Source organism: Dermacentor albipictus, unplaced genomic scaffold, assembly GCF_038994185.2.
Source record: "Dermacentor albipictus isolate Rhodes 1998 colony unplaced genomic scaffold, USDA_Dalb.pri_finalv2 scaffold_47, whole genome shotgun sequence".
NCBI classification, from domain to species: Eukaryota; Metazoa; Arthropoda; class Arachnida; order Ixodida; family Ixodidae; genus Dermacentor; species Dermacentor albipictus.
The window spans coordinates 3,379-17,126 of record NW_027225601.1 but is presented as its reverse complement, the minus strand read 5'-3'; the positions used below and the strand labels follow the sequence as shown (position 1 = coordinate 17,126).

The following is a 13,748-nucleotide window of genomic DNA, read 5'->3' as shown; positions in this document are numbered from 1 at the left end:
ATTCAGGAATACGACTCCTTATTATAGTCTCTCCGCTAAGCCCCGGTAGCATACGACGTGCCAGCTTTTAGCACTGTATAGGCTTGTTTTGTCCTCCTAACTTCACTGGGCCCTATTATATTCCATTTACTGCCCTCTAATTCCTCCAATAGCACTGCTACAATCGCCTCACTAGATAACGTTCTAGCGTTAAACGTTGCCAGGTTCAGATTCCAATGGCGGGCGGTTCGGACTACCGATGGGTAAATAATGTAACGCGCAAAGACGTCTATCCTTTACCAAGCATCGACAACGCCTTCGACAGTCTTCAGGGAGAATAATCCTTCTCGTCCCTCGAATTCCGTTCAGGGTACTAGCAGTTACGGATGGCTGCGTCCGATCGCCAGAAAACAGCATTTATTAGGCTCGACGGCTTATATGAATTTAAAATGATGCCTTTCTGGCTTTGTAACGCCCCTGCCACGTTTGAACGACCCATGGACAACACACTGTGTGCCCTCAAGTGGTGCATACGTCTATGTTACCTGGACGATGTCGTGGTTTTCTCGCCTGATTTTCCGACTCACCTGCTCCACCTTAGACATGTTTTGACCTGTTTAACGAACGCTGGCTTCCAACTCATCCTCAAAAAAATCCGCTTCGCCACTCAAGAGGTCCCCATATTAGGACACGTCGTATCCAAGCACGGCATTCTACCCAATCCTGCAAAACTTCGAGCAGTCACTGAGTTTCCGAAACCTAAGACCACCAACGAATTTTGAAGCTTTGTAGGCCTCAGCTCATATTTCCGGCGCTTTGTTTAGAATTTTCGCGTTGATCATGGCGCCATTGACTCAGCTTTTACACGGTGGCGCCACCCTCTCCTCCTTGTCCCCTACATGTGACTCCGCCTTTGCTACGCTGCGTCGTGTTTTCACCTCCCCACCTATTCTTCGCAATTTCGATCCGTCAGCTGCAAGTGAGGTACATACAGACGCAAGCGGGATTGGTCTCGGGGCCGTCCTCGCCCAACGATGCCTGGCTACCCCGAATACGTAGTGGCCTAGGCGAGTCACACGCTGACGAAGACTGAGACCAATTACAGCGTGACCGATCAAGAGTGCTTGGCTTTAGTATGGACACTTGGCAAGTTCCCACCATACCTGTAATGGCGCGCATTCGACTTGGTCACAGATCAGAACGCGCTATGTTCGCTCGCCAACTTGAATGATCCACTGGCCGCCTAGCCCGTTCGGCACTACGCACCCAGAAGTACAGTGTTCGCGCCGTATACCGCAGCGGGTGCACACACTCAGACGCAGACGCCCTGTCTCGTTCACCTTTACCTCCATACTCGGCTTGCGGAATAACTTCTGCAAACTCCATGTCATCTCTCGACATGGACTCCTTTGCCAGCACACAACTTTGTGACCCATGGATCGCTTCTTTTCGGCTATCTATCTGGATCATCGACCATCCCTGTATCCCGAGCCCTCTGACGCCAAGCAGTTCATTTCACCGTTCCTGAGCAGCTGCTCCACCGACGCAGTTATGCTCCTGAAGGCCGTCGGTGGTTTCTGGTGATTCCCAGCAGCTCTAGGTCACAAATCTGTGCCTCTTTCCACAATGATCCGCAGTGTGGCCAGGCCGAAATTTTCAACGCGTATCAACGAATTTGCCACTGCTAGTACTGGCGCGGCATGTAAAATTTCTACAAAAGCTTGTTCGGTGCTGTATTGACTGTCAACGCTACAAATCCACACATTTATGCCCGTCTAGTGCACTGCAGCAGCTCCCGTGCCCTGCCACGCCTTTAGATCACGCCGGCATCAACCTATACGGCCTGCTTCCTATGACACCAGACGGCAATCGGTGGATCCTAGTTGCTGTTGACTATTTGACAAGCTACGCCGAAAATGATGCTTTACCAAGTGCTACATCGCCGGATGTTGCCTCTTTCGCCGTACATCGCTTCGTCCTTCGACACAGTGCACCACGAGCACTTCTCAGCGATCGAGGTTGTGTTCCCTCTCCGTAGTCGTCGAAGGCTTGCTTTCGGAATGCCACATTCATCATCGGACAAGCACGGCATACAATCCCCAGAATAACGGGCTCGCAGACTGATTTAACCGCACATTTGGTGATATGCTCTTGATGTACGTGGCATCTGATCATGGTAACTGGGACCGCATCCTTCCATCCATCACGTTCGCGTACAACACCACTATCCAGGCCACTACGGGATTTTCCCCTTTCTTCATCCTGTATGGCAACAAGACAATGCATACCATCGACACGCTCCTTCCATACCATCCTGACGCCTCCGAGTGTCTACCTCTGTCCGATGTCGCATGACAAGCCAAACAATGCTGCCAGCTAGCGCGCTCCTTTACGGCACTGAAACCGCAGCGCCTTAACGAAAACCGCAATGACTCACTTCCAAACACCACCTACGCTTCAGAGACGTTCTTGTGTGGCTGTCTGTCCCTTTCCAAAAGCTGGGGGTTTCCTGGAAACTCTTCCCAAAATTCAAAGGGCTTTACGGATTTTTTGGAGCGAACATTCCCAGTAAATTTTCTCATTGAGCCACTTTCACCACCTGAAGACTTGCGCTGGCGTGGACGTCACATAATCCACGTCTCATGTCTCGAGCCCTATCACTACCCTCTGCCTCCCGATTCTTAAGGCGCCAGGAGGCTCTTCATAGTGCGAACAAGAAGACGAATCTCAAGGCAGAGCCGCATCGCCAACACGCGGCCCGACTCGCGCTGTTTATTTCTGGCGACTTTTTGGAAAGTGCTTCGGGCTGTAGTAAAACACGTTGTGGGGCTAGTTGGTGCATAGCTTTCAATAGAATAAGCGCCAAAAAGTGACAGCACACAAGAAGAAAAACACAAGACGAAAAACAGACAGGACTGTCTTCGAACAGACAGGACATCGGGATGTCTTCCCGTTCCAGGTCGCAGTGCTCTGGCATAACGAGCCGCAAATAAACCTCTTCTCCCCGACTTCACCTGCGCAACCAGTCGGTGCGGAATTTTACCACCTTCGGAATAGGCGCACGCATGGAGAGTGAGTGTTTAACGCCTCCTTCACCTCCACCACACGTCGTCTAGGTATCGCACTCTCTTCGGGATCGGCGCATGTATGGGGAATGAGTGCTTAACGCCTGCTTCTCCTGCGCCACGGCTCGCCCACTGTTGCACTATCTTCGGGATGGCCACGCGTATGGGAAGTGAACGCTTGACGCCTCCTTCACCTCCGCCATGGGTCGCCGCGGCATTGCACCACCCTCGGAATAGGCGCACGCATGGAGACTGAGCGCTTAACGTCTGCTTCACCTACGCCGCTGGACGACCACGCATTGCGCCATCTTCGGTATCGTCGCACGTATGCGCAGTGACTGCTTAACGCCTTCTTCACCATCGCCGCGGGTCTGCCCGTCATGGGAATATGTTCGGGACCTGCACACGTATGAGCACAGAGTGCTTAACTCCTTCTTCAACCCGCCGCGAGTCAGCACGGCATTTCACCATCTTCAGGATAGGCGTACGTATGGGGAATGAGTGCTCAACGCTTGCTTCACCTCCGGCCATGGGTCGGGATGGCATTGTGCTATCTTCTGGATCGGCGCATGCATGAGCAGTGAGTGCTTAACGCCTGTTTCACCTCTGCCGCGCGTCGGCCGGACATCGGACTATCTTCTGTATCGGCGTGGGTATGGGGAGTGAATGCTTCACATTTGCTTCTCCTCCGCCGCGGGCGAGCCGATGTTGCGTAATCTTCGGGATCGGCGCACGCATGGGAATCGAGCTCTTAACGCCTGCTTCACTTACGCCATGGGTCGGCCCAACATTGCACAATATTCGGGATAGGTGTGCATATGTGGAGTGAGTGCTCAACGCTTGCTTCATCACTGCCGCGGGTCGGCCCGGCGTTGCACTATGTTAAGAATTGGCACACGGATGGGGAGTGAGTGCTTAACGCCTGCTTAACCTCTGCCGTGGGTCGGCCCAGCACTGCACGATGTTCGAGATAGCTGTGCATTTGTGGAGTGAGTGCTTCACTACTGCTTCAACAGCGCCGCGGATCGGCCCAGCATTGCACCATTTTCGGGATAGGCGTGCGCATGGGTAGTGAGTGCTCAACGACTGCTTCCCCTCTACCGTGGGTCGACCCGACATCGCGCTATCCTTAGGATCGGGACACGCATAGGGAGTGAGTGCTTAACGCCTGCTTCACCTCTGCTTCACCTCTGCACAACATTTGCTTCACCGCCGCCACGGGTTGGCACGGTTTTGCGCTATCTTCGGGATCGGCGCACGTATGGTGAGTGAGTGCTTAACGCCTGCTTCACCTACGCTCTGGGTCAGCCCAGCATTGCGCAATATTCAGTATACTTGTGCATATGTGGAGTGAGTGCTTAACGCTTGCTTCATCTCCGCCACGGATGGACCTGGCATTGAAGTATCTTCGGGATCGGCGCACGCATGGCGATTGAGGGCTTAACGCCTGTTTCTCCCCACCGCGGATCGGCCCAGCATTGCACCATTTTCATCTTTGGCGTGGGTATGGAGAGTGGCAATGGTCTAGAGGAATTTGAAATCCCACAATTAACGCCGGAAGAAGTAAAGAAAGCCTTTGGAGCTATGAAAAAGGGGAAGGCAGCTGGGGGGATGAGGTAACAGCAGACTTGTTGAAGGATGGTGGGCAGATTGTTCTTGAAAATCTTGCCACCCTGTATACGCAATGCCTCAGGACCTCGAGCGTACCGGAATCTTGGAAGAACGCTAACCTAATCCTAAACCAACAGAAAGGGGGCGCCAAACACTTGAAAAATTATAAACCGATCAGTTTACTGTCCGTTGCCTACAAAGCATTTACTAAGGTAATCGCGAATAGAATCAGGCCCACCTCAGAGTTCGGCCAACCAAAGGACCAGGCAGGATTCCGTGAAGGATACTCAACAATAGACCATATTCACGCTATCAATCAGGTGATAGAGAAATGTACGGGATATAACCAACCCTTATATATTGCTTTCATTGATTATGAGAAAGCGTTTGATTCAGCTAAAACATCCACAGTCATGGAGGCATTACGGAATCAGAGTGTAGATGAACCTTATGTAAAAATGCTGAAAGATATCTATAATGGCTCCACAGCCACCGCTGTCCTCCATAAAAAAGGCAACAAAATCCCAATGAAGAAAAGTGCCAGGCAAGGAGATACGATCTCTCCAATGCTATTCACAGCGTGTTTACAGGAGGTATTGAGAGACCTGGATTGGGAAGAATTGGGGATAAGAGTTAATGGAGAATGCCTTAGTAACTTGCGATTTGCTGATGACATTGTCACGTGGTCGTGACGTTTAAGAACACAGTAGCAATACTGTGAAAGGCAAAACTAGCTTTTATTGGGCGAACTTGTGCCCACCAGAGCAGGCTACACTTATAGCACAACGATAGCGGCGAACACGGTCGGCGATCGTCGGAAATTTGATCTGCGGGTGAAGCGCGTCGGCTTTTATACAGCAGTCGTCTAATGTTCCAGGCTAATCGTTCGGACCCGCGAGCCTTCCACAAAGTTCTACACTATTCGCGTCAAGCGATGAAATCAGATAACACTCGGTTCGGCGACAATAGACAGCGGATAGAAGCATCGATAACTTTGCAGAAACTTCGGATACATGCAGGCGCGTCCCGCGCTGTGCGATAACATTTGTTAGGCGGCGAAACGTTGTAACCCGACAAAGATAAGTACATGTGTCAATACTCCCCTCTTAAAAAAGCATCCACCCAATGCTGCCAACAAACTAAATTGATAAAGAAAAGCACTCGTAGCAAAGAAAACAGCAAAATACGGATATTCGTCGGCGTCCATGAAAGGGCTTAAGGCGCACTACGTGGACCACTTCAGATCGTGCCCGGTGCCGTTGTGACTGCGAAATGCCGTCTGGCACGACCTCACAGTCCAGTTCGCCAACACTTCGGATGACCTTGTAGGGTCCGAAATAACGTCGCAATAGTTTCTCACTGAGTTCTCGTCGACGTATTGGGGTCCAAACCCAAACACGGTCACCGGGCTGGTACTCGACGAAGCGTCGTCGGAGATTGTAGTGTCGGCAGTCGGTACGATGCTGGTTCTTGATCCGTATGCGGGCGACCTGTCGGGGTTCTGCGGCGTGCTGGAGATGGGTAGCGACGTCGAAACTCTCCTCCTGAGTGACGTGCGGCAGCATGGCGTCGAGCGTCGTCGTCGGGTTCCTGCCGTAAACCACCTTAAACCGCTTGATCTGTGTTTCTTGCAGCGCCGTGTTGTAAGCGAAAGTTACGTACGGCAGGGCGGCATCCCAGGTCTTCTGTTCGACGTCGACATACTTTGCTAGCATGTCGGCGAGGGTTTTATTCAGGCGCTCCGTAAGACTATTCGTCTGTGGGTGGTAGGCAGTTGTCCTTCTGTGCCTTGTCTGACTGCACTGCAGAATGGCTTGGGTGAGCTCCGCTGTAAAGGTCGTTCCTCTGTCGGTGATGGGGACTTCGGGGGCGCCATGTCGCAGCGGAATGCTTTCGACGAAAAATTTTGCCACTTCGGCTGCGCGGCCTTTCGGCAGAGCTTTAGTTTCAGCGAAGCGGGTGAGGTAGTCCGTCGCCACGATGATCCACTTATTTCCGGACGTTGTCGTCGGAAACGGTCCCAACAAGTCCATCCCAATCTGCTGAAAAGGTCGGCAAGGAGGCTACTTCAGCTGTAGTAATCCGGCTGGCCTTGTGGGTGGTTTCTTGCGTCGCTGACAGTTTCGGCAACTCCTGACGTAACGGGCAACGTCGGCGGTTAGGCGCGGCCAGTAATACCTTTCTTGTATCCTCAATAGCGTCCGGGAGAAGCCGAGGTGCGCGGCGGTCGGATCGTCATATAGGGCGCGCAGTACTTCTGGACGCAGCGCCGACGGAACAACAAGAAGGTAGAAGAGTTGCATGTTGAGCTAGTTCGTCGTCCATATTTGAAGTAGCAGCTTAGCGCAAATAAAACCACGAACACAAGGAAGACAGACAAGGACAAGCGCTTGTCCTTGTCTGCCTTCCTTGTGTCCGTGGTTTTATTTGCGCTAAGCTACTACTTCAAACAAGAAGGTAGTTGGCGCAGATTGGTGAGAAGTTCTTGATGAGTAAATTGCTTTAAGCGTGAAGGAAGATAATCCGCGCTTAAATGCCCTGGGGACTACGTCGGCGCGCCCTTCCAAATATTCGACGAGGCCTTCTTTTTCCGGGTCTGCCCGTTGCTGTTCAGCGAAGTCTTCCGCGCTTATCATTCCAAGGAAGGCGTCGTCATTCTCGTTATGTTGCGGCGGTGGGTCAATGGGGGCGCGGGATAGGCAATCGGCATCGGAGTGTTTTCGCCCCTGACTTGTAGGTTACAGTGGTGTCGTATTTCTGTAGTCTGACGCTCCATCGCGCCAGTGGTCCTGAAGGATCCTTTATATTCGCTATCCAACACAACGCGTGATGGTCGCTGACGACTTTAAATGGTCTGCCATAAAGATGTGGGCGAAATTTAGCTGTAGCCCAAACGATGGCGAGGCATTCCTTTTCGGTCGTAGAATAGTTGCCTTCCGCTTCTGTCAGTTACCGGCTAGCGTAAGCTATCACCTATTCTACTCCGTTTCTCCTCTGGACTAGAACGGCACCGAGGCCTAGGCTACTGGCGTCGGTATGGATTTCTGTACCGGCGTACTCCTCGAAGTGCACAATAACCTGCGGCGAGTGCATGCGTCGTTTGAGTTCTTCAAATGCATCAGCCTGCGGCGTTTCCCACTTGAACTCAACATTACATTTAGTTAGACGTGTGAACGGCTCAGCGATGCGTGAAAAGTCCTTGACAAAGCGCCTATAGTAGGCACACATGCAAAGGAATCTACGCACTGCCTTCTTGTCGATGGGTTGCGGGAACTGTGCGATGGAAGCTGTCTTTTGCGGGTCTGGACGGACGCCACATTTGCCGATTACGTGGCCTAGGAACAAAAGCTCATCGTAAGCGAAGCGGCATTTTTCCCGCTTCAGAGTAAACCCTGATGACCTGATGGCCTCTAGTACTGTTACAAGCCGCCTAAGCTGACCGTTGAAATTTCCAGCGAAAACGACGACGTCATCCAAGTATACGAGACAGGTCTGCCACTTCAATCCTGCGAAAACCGTGTCCATCACGCGGTGGAACGTTGCAGGCACCGAGCACAGTCCGAATAGCATAACCTTGAACTCTGAGAGGCCGTCTGGGGTGATGAAGGTGGTCTTTTCGCGATCTCTTTCGTCGACATCTATTTGCCAATAGCCAGACTTGACGTCCACCTACGAGAACTATTTAACGTCGCAGAGCCGATCCAATGCGTCGCCTATTCGTGGGAGAGGGTATACGTCCTTTTTCGTGATTTAGTTCAGACGACGATAACCGACGCAGACACGTATGGTTCTGTCCTTCTTCGCCAAGAATACAGGAGATGCCCACGGGCTTTTGGACGGCTGGATGATGTGATCACGCAGCATTTTGTCGACTTGTTGCCTTATAGCCTCACGTTCTCGTGTAGAAACGCGACAAGGGCTCTGGCGGAGTGGTCGAGCAGACTTTTCGGTTATTATGCGATGCTTTGCGACTGGCGTTTGCCGAATCCTTGATGACGTTGAAAAGCACTCTTTGTATCATTGAAGTGTATCATTGAAGTAAGCTTCTCAGCTGTTGTTGCTTAATCATGGGGAGACTTGGATTTATGTCGAAGTCTGGTTTGAGAACTACGGTCGTCGGGGTACATGCGGCAGAATCCGAGAGGACAAACGCATTGCTGGTCACCAAAATTTCCTCGATGTATGCGATCGTCGTGCCCTTGTTGATGTGCTTGAACTCCTGGCTGAAGTTTCTCAGCAACACTTTCGTGTTTCCTCCGTGCAGTCGAGCGATTCCTCTAACGACGCAAATATCACGGTCGAGCTGTAGACGTTGGTCGCGTTCGATGACGACATGTACGTCAGCTGGTGTTTCTATGCCGACCGAAATAACTGCTCGAGCGAGGCGGGATGCCCTCTTGATCTTCGGGCCCACTTAAGGTGTGGTGACTATGAGAGCTCTCCGGTGGTATCGCTTGATCTTCGGACAGCGTTGTCCATTTTGACTTCAGGTCTATGATTGCACCGTGTTGGTTCAGGAAGTCCATGCCGAGAATGACGTCTCGTGGACACTGTTGGAGGATAACGACGGTAGCAGGGTAAGTCCGGTCATGAACGGTAATTCTTACCGTGCAGATTCCAGTCGGCGTAATGAGGTGTCCTCCAGCGGTTAGAATTTGAGGGCCTTCCCATGCAGTTTTAACTTTCTTCAACCGGGCGGCGATGTGTCCTCTCGTTACGGAGTAATCGGCCCCTGTGTCCACTAAGGCGGTAACTGCGTGGCCGTTGAGAAGCACGTCGAGGTCGGTGGTACTTTGTCTGGCATTGCAGTTAGGCCTGGGCGTCGGATCACGGCTGCGTCGAGTTGAACTGAAGCTGGAACGTCGCGTGGTCAGGTCGTCTTTGGTCACCGTATTCATTGCTTCGAGACTTCGTCGGGACGGCGGCGTTTCGTTATGTCGTTGAGGTAGTTTCTTCGGTGTCTTCGTCGGCGGCGGAAGATCTTCGTCAGTTCGACGAACAGCAACCGCACCTCCATCGGTTGCTGCTTTTAGTTTTCCGTATATGGGCTCGCTGACCTGCCTCGGGCTGGGCCAGTCTATGGTCAGCGCTGCGGTGACAGGAAGCGGCCCGGTGGTGGCGAACGCGACGGCCGTCGAGAGCTCCACTGAGTAGCGGCGAGGTAGTACGCAATATCGCGAGGGCGTTCACCTTGCAGGGGGCGCGGAACGTTGACGGCGAAACCTCGCAGTCCCATCTCCCGGTATGGGTATCGTTGCTAGACGTGACCCACTTCTCCGCAGTGGTAGCAGAGCGGGCGGTGGTAAGGAGTGCGCCAAACGTCTGTCTTCCTCAGGTAGCGGCGCTGGGCGACGGGTGGGCCTGCTGGTGGCGGCGCTGGTGGTCGACGGAATTGCGGCTTTACAGGGCCCTGGCGCGGTAGTGGAGGGCGACCTTGACGGCGGGCGACGGCGGCGTGGGTCATCGCTTCAGGCTGGGGCTGCGATGATTGTGGTTGTTCCTCGGGAAATGCGAGCGATCGCTGGACTTCTTTTACAATTTCGGTGGGTGAGGTCACTTGAGGTTGCGATGAAGGGAAGATTCTTTGAAGCTCCTGTCGTACGACTGCCCGCATGGTCTCGCACATCGCGCAGATCGTCGGTGGCCATTGATGAAACTCCGGCGTAGCTTGTTGGCTTAGTGCGTCGGTCAAATTGCTGGTTCCACAATTCCAGTGTCTTCTTGATGTTCGTCGCCTCACGAAGAAACTCGTCGATGGTCTTCGGTGGGCTTCTTACCATTCCTGCGGAAAGTTCCTCCTTTACACCACGCATCAGTAGGCGGACTTTCTTCCCCTCTGACATTTCCGGATCGGCGTGGCAGAACAGACGGGTCATTTCCTTAGTGAAGATCGCGATCGTCTCATTCGGCAGCTGCGCTCTGGTCTCCAGTAGAGCTTGGGCTCGCTCTTTTCGCACGACGCTTGTAAATGTTTGCAGGAAGCCGCTTCGGAACAGGTCCCACGTCGTCATGGTGGCTACTCGATTCTCGAACCACGTCCTGGCGGCGTTCTCCAATGCGAAATAGGCATGTCTCAGCTTGTCGTCGCTTGCCCTGCTGTTAAACATAGCGACCTTTTCCTACGTTTCCAGCCAGCTTTCCGGGTCCTCAAATGTGAAACCGCGGAACTTCGGTGGTTCCCCGGGCTGCTGCAGCACGATGGGGGACCCTGGGGCTGCCAATGGGGTTTCCTTGGCAACAATCTTCTTGGTCTTCTCAGGTAGAAGTCCGTGCTCCGGGGGCAGCTGTTGAAGACGGCGGCTTCCTCGATGGTCTGGGACTACGTTGGTGTTCTCTTTGCGGTCCGGTCTTGGATTCACGCCTTGTCGGGGGCTTCCGGTGCATCAACAAAAAGCACCTCCACCAGATGTCACGTGGTGGTGACGTTGCAGAACACAGTCGCACTACTGTGAAAGGCCAAACGAGCTTTCATTGGGCGAACCTGTACCCACCAAAAGAGGCTATACTTATAGCACAACGGTAGTGGCGAACACGGTCGGCGATCGTCGAAAATCAGTTCAGCGGGTCAAGCGTGTCGGCTTTTATACAGCAGTCATCGAATGTTCCAGACTAATCGTTGGGACCTGCGTGCTTTCCACACAGTTCTACACCATTCGCGGCAAGCGATGAAATCTGATAACGCTAGGTTCGGCGACCACAGACAGCGGATAGAAGCATCGATAACTTTCCAGAAACATCGGATACATGCGGGCGCGTTCCGCGCTGTGCGATAGCATTTGTTAGGTGGCGAAACGTTGTTGCCCGATAAAGATAAGTAGACGTTTCCATATTGTCTTGCTTAGTGACTCAGGAGTCCAATTGCAATGCATGCTCACTGACTTGGAAAGACAAAGTAGATAGGTGGGCCTGAAAACTATTATGCAGAAAACTAAAGTAATGCTTGACAGTCTCGGAAGAAAACAGCAGTTTACGATAGATAGCGAGGCACTGGAAACGGCGGGAAAATATATCTACTTAGGGCAGGTAGTGACCGCGGATCCGGAGCATGAGACTGATATAATCAGAAGAATAAGAATGGGCTGGGGTGCATTTGCCAGGCATCCTCAGGTCATGAACCGCAGGTTGCCATTATCCCTCAGGAGAAAAGTGTATAACAGCTACGTCTTACAAGTACTCACATACGGGGCAACCACCTGGAGGCTTACCAAAAGGGTTCTACTTAAATTGGAGACGACGCAACGAACTATGGGAAGAAGAATGATGGATGTAACGTTAAGGGATAAGAAAATAGCAGATGGGTGACGGAACAAACGGAAGGTAATGACATCTTAGTTGAGCTAAGAAAAAGAAATGGGCATGGGCAGGACACGTAATGAGGAGTCAAAATAACCGATGGTCATTAAAGCTTACGCACTGCATTCCAAGGGAAGGGAAACGTAGCAGGGGATGGCAGAAAGGTAGGCAGGCGGATAAGATATAGAAGTTTGCAGGGATGACATGGCCACAATTAGTACATGACCAGGGCAGTGGGAGAAGTATGTGAGAGGCCTTTGTCCTGCAGTGGGTGTAACCAGGCTGATGACAATGATGATGATGATGATTATGATGATGATGATGGGGAGTGAGTGCTCGACGCTTGCTTCACCTCCGCCATGCGTCTGCCTGGCATTGCGCTATTTTTGTGATTGGCGAACGCATGGGGAGTGAGGGCATAACTCCTGCTGCACCTCCGCCGTGGCTGGGCCCGGTATTGCGGTATCTTTGGGATCAGCACATGCATGAGGAGTGAGTGCTTAACGCCTGCTTCAGCCCCTCCGCGGGTCGGCCCGGCATTGTACCATCTTCGGGATGGCCGTGCCTACGGGTTGATATGTGCTCAACGCTTGCTTCACTTGCGCCATGGGTCGGCCCGACATTGGAATATCTTCGGGATCTGCTCATGTATGGGGAGCGAGTGCTTAACACTTGCTTCTCCTCCATCGGGGGAAGGGCCATCATTGCGCCCTCTCATCGCACTCCAAAATTGTGCCTACATACTGACACTATTCTGGGTGAACTAGCCCTGAACAACTTTGGTTTAAATGCCTCTTGCAATAATGTAACGCAAAAGCATACTTACCCTCCCGGGATTTATCGTTCTAATGAAAGAGTGGTTGTTGTAGAAGGCATCGCTATCTACGTCGAGTAATCCAAAATATGTAATATTCGAGTTGTCATAGAATCTTTTGATGAAAGGGTCAGCATTACTGTCTTCAAATTCTCGCTGAAACTTGGAGTTGCTGAAACGAGTAGAGCATTGTCACTTTGTAATTTTGCACATAGGAGAAATTATTAAGAGGGGCACAAATTACGATGCACATACTGGCACTAGTCTTATCTCCTTCGATTTGGTATGTGTATCACAGCCATGTATCACCAAATATTTTATCACTTCATCAATGATGCAGCACCTACAAGAAATACTCCCTTCTGTGACAAACTGCAAGATCTGCTTCGCCAATTTCAAAAAATGCTTCGTGTGATAGAACAGGTTCAAATAGCCTTAGCGCTAAATTTTGGATGTACCAGCGAAGCTGGGTCAACATAAGGAAGAAACGGGGAGAGGGGGGGGGGACTTCGAGATACAATGATGGGGCAAGCAATGTTGTGGTGGTGCTGCCTTTGCGCCGTTGTTGAATGTTTATAAGGGATTACTGCTTGGTCATCTACTCCAAATTATCATTTACACTGACATTGATGGTGGTATATTTGGAGAAGGTTGAATGTGAAATTGTGTAGTACCTTCCAAAACATCATTTTCAAAAGTTGCCAGCTGGCCACATTTCCCTAGCTTCACTCAACGCGTTTGAAGTGTTCTGCGCGAAATGCCAATAGAGAAGCGAGGTGCGGGCTCGCCTGTGCGCCTCAGTTGCACAATTTCACAGGTCTCGAAAGTGGTTCCAAATTACTAACGATAGTTCTTGGGTGACGTGGATGGCTGCGTTAACGTGACAAGTTCCAGGTATAACACCGCAAGAAAACACTGTTTTTGCTTCATTTCATTCATTGGCCTTGTCACGGACTTAATTCTGTGTGCGCTGCTTTCCCAGGCAG

General features: G+C 51.7%; 1 protein-coding gene across 1 annotated transcript in view; it reads right to left on the bottom strand.

Annotated features, from left to right (window-relative positions):
* LOC139052965 (uncharacterized) overlaps window positions 1-12,894 on the bottom strand; it is a 116,365-nt gene extending 103,471 nt beyond the window's left edge. Inside the window, exon 1 of the mRNA XM_070530110.1 lies at window positions 12,775-12,894. The gene's annotated coding sequence lies outside the window, so the exon portion shown is untranslated. The remainder of the gene's footprint in view (window positions 1-12,774) is intronic.
* Between the last annotated feature and the right edge of the window lie 854 nt (window positions 12,895-13,748).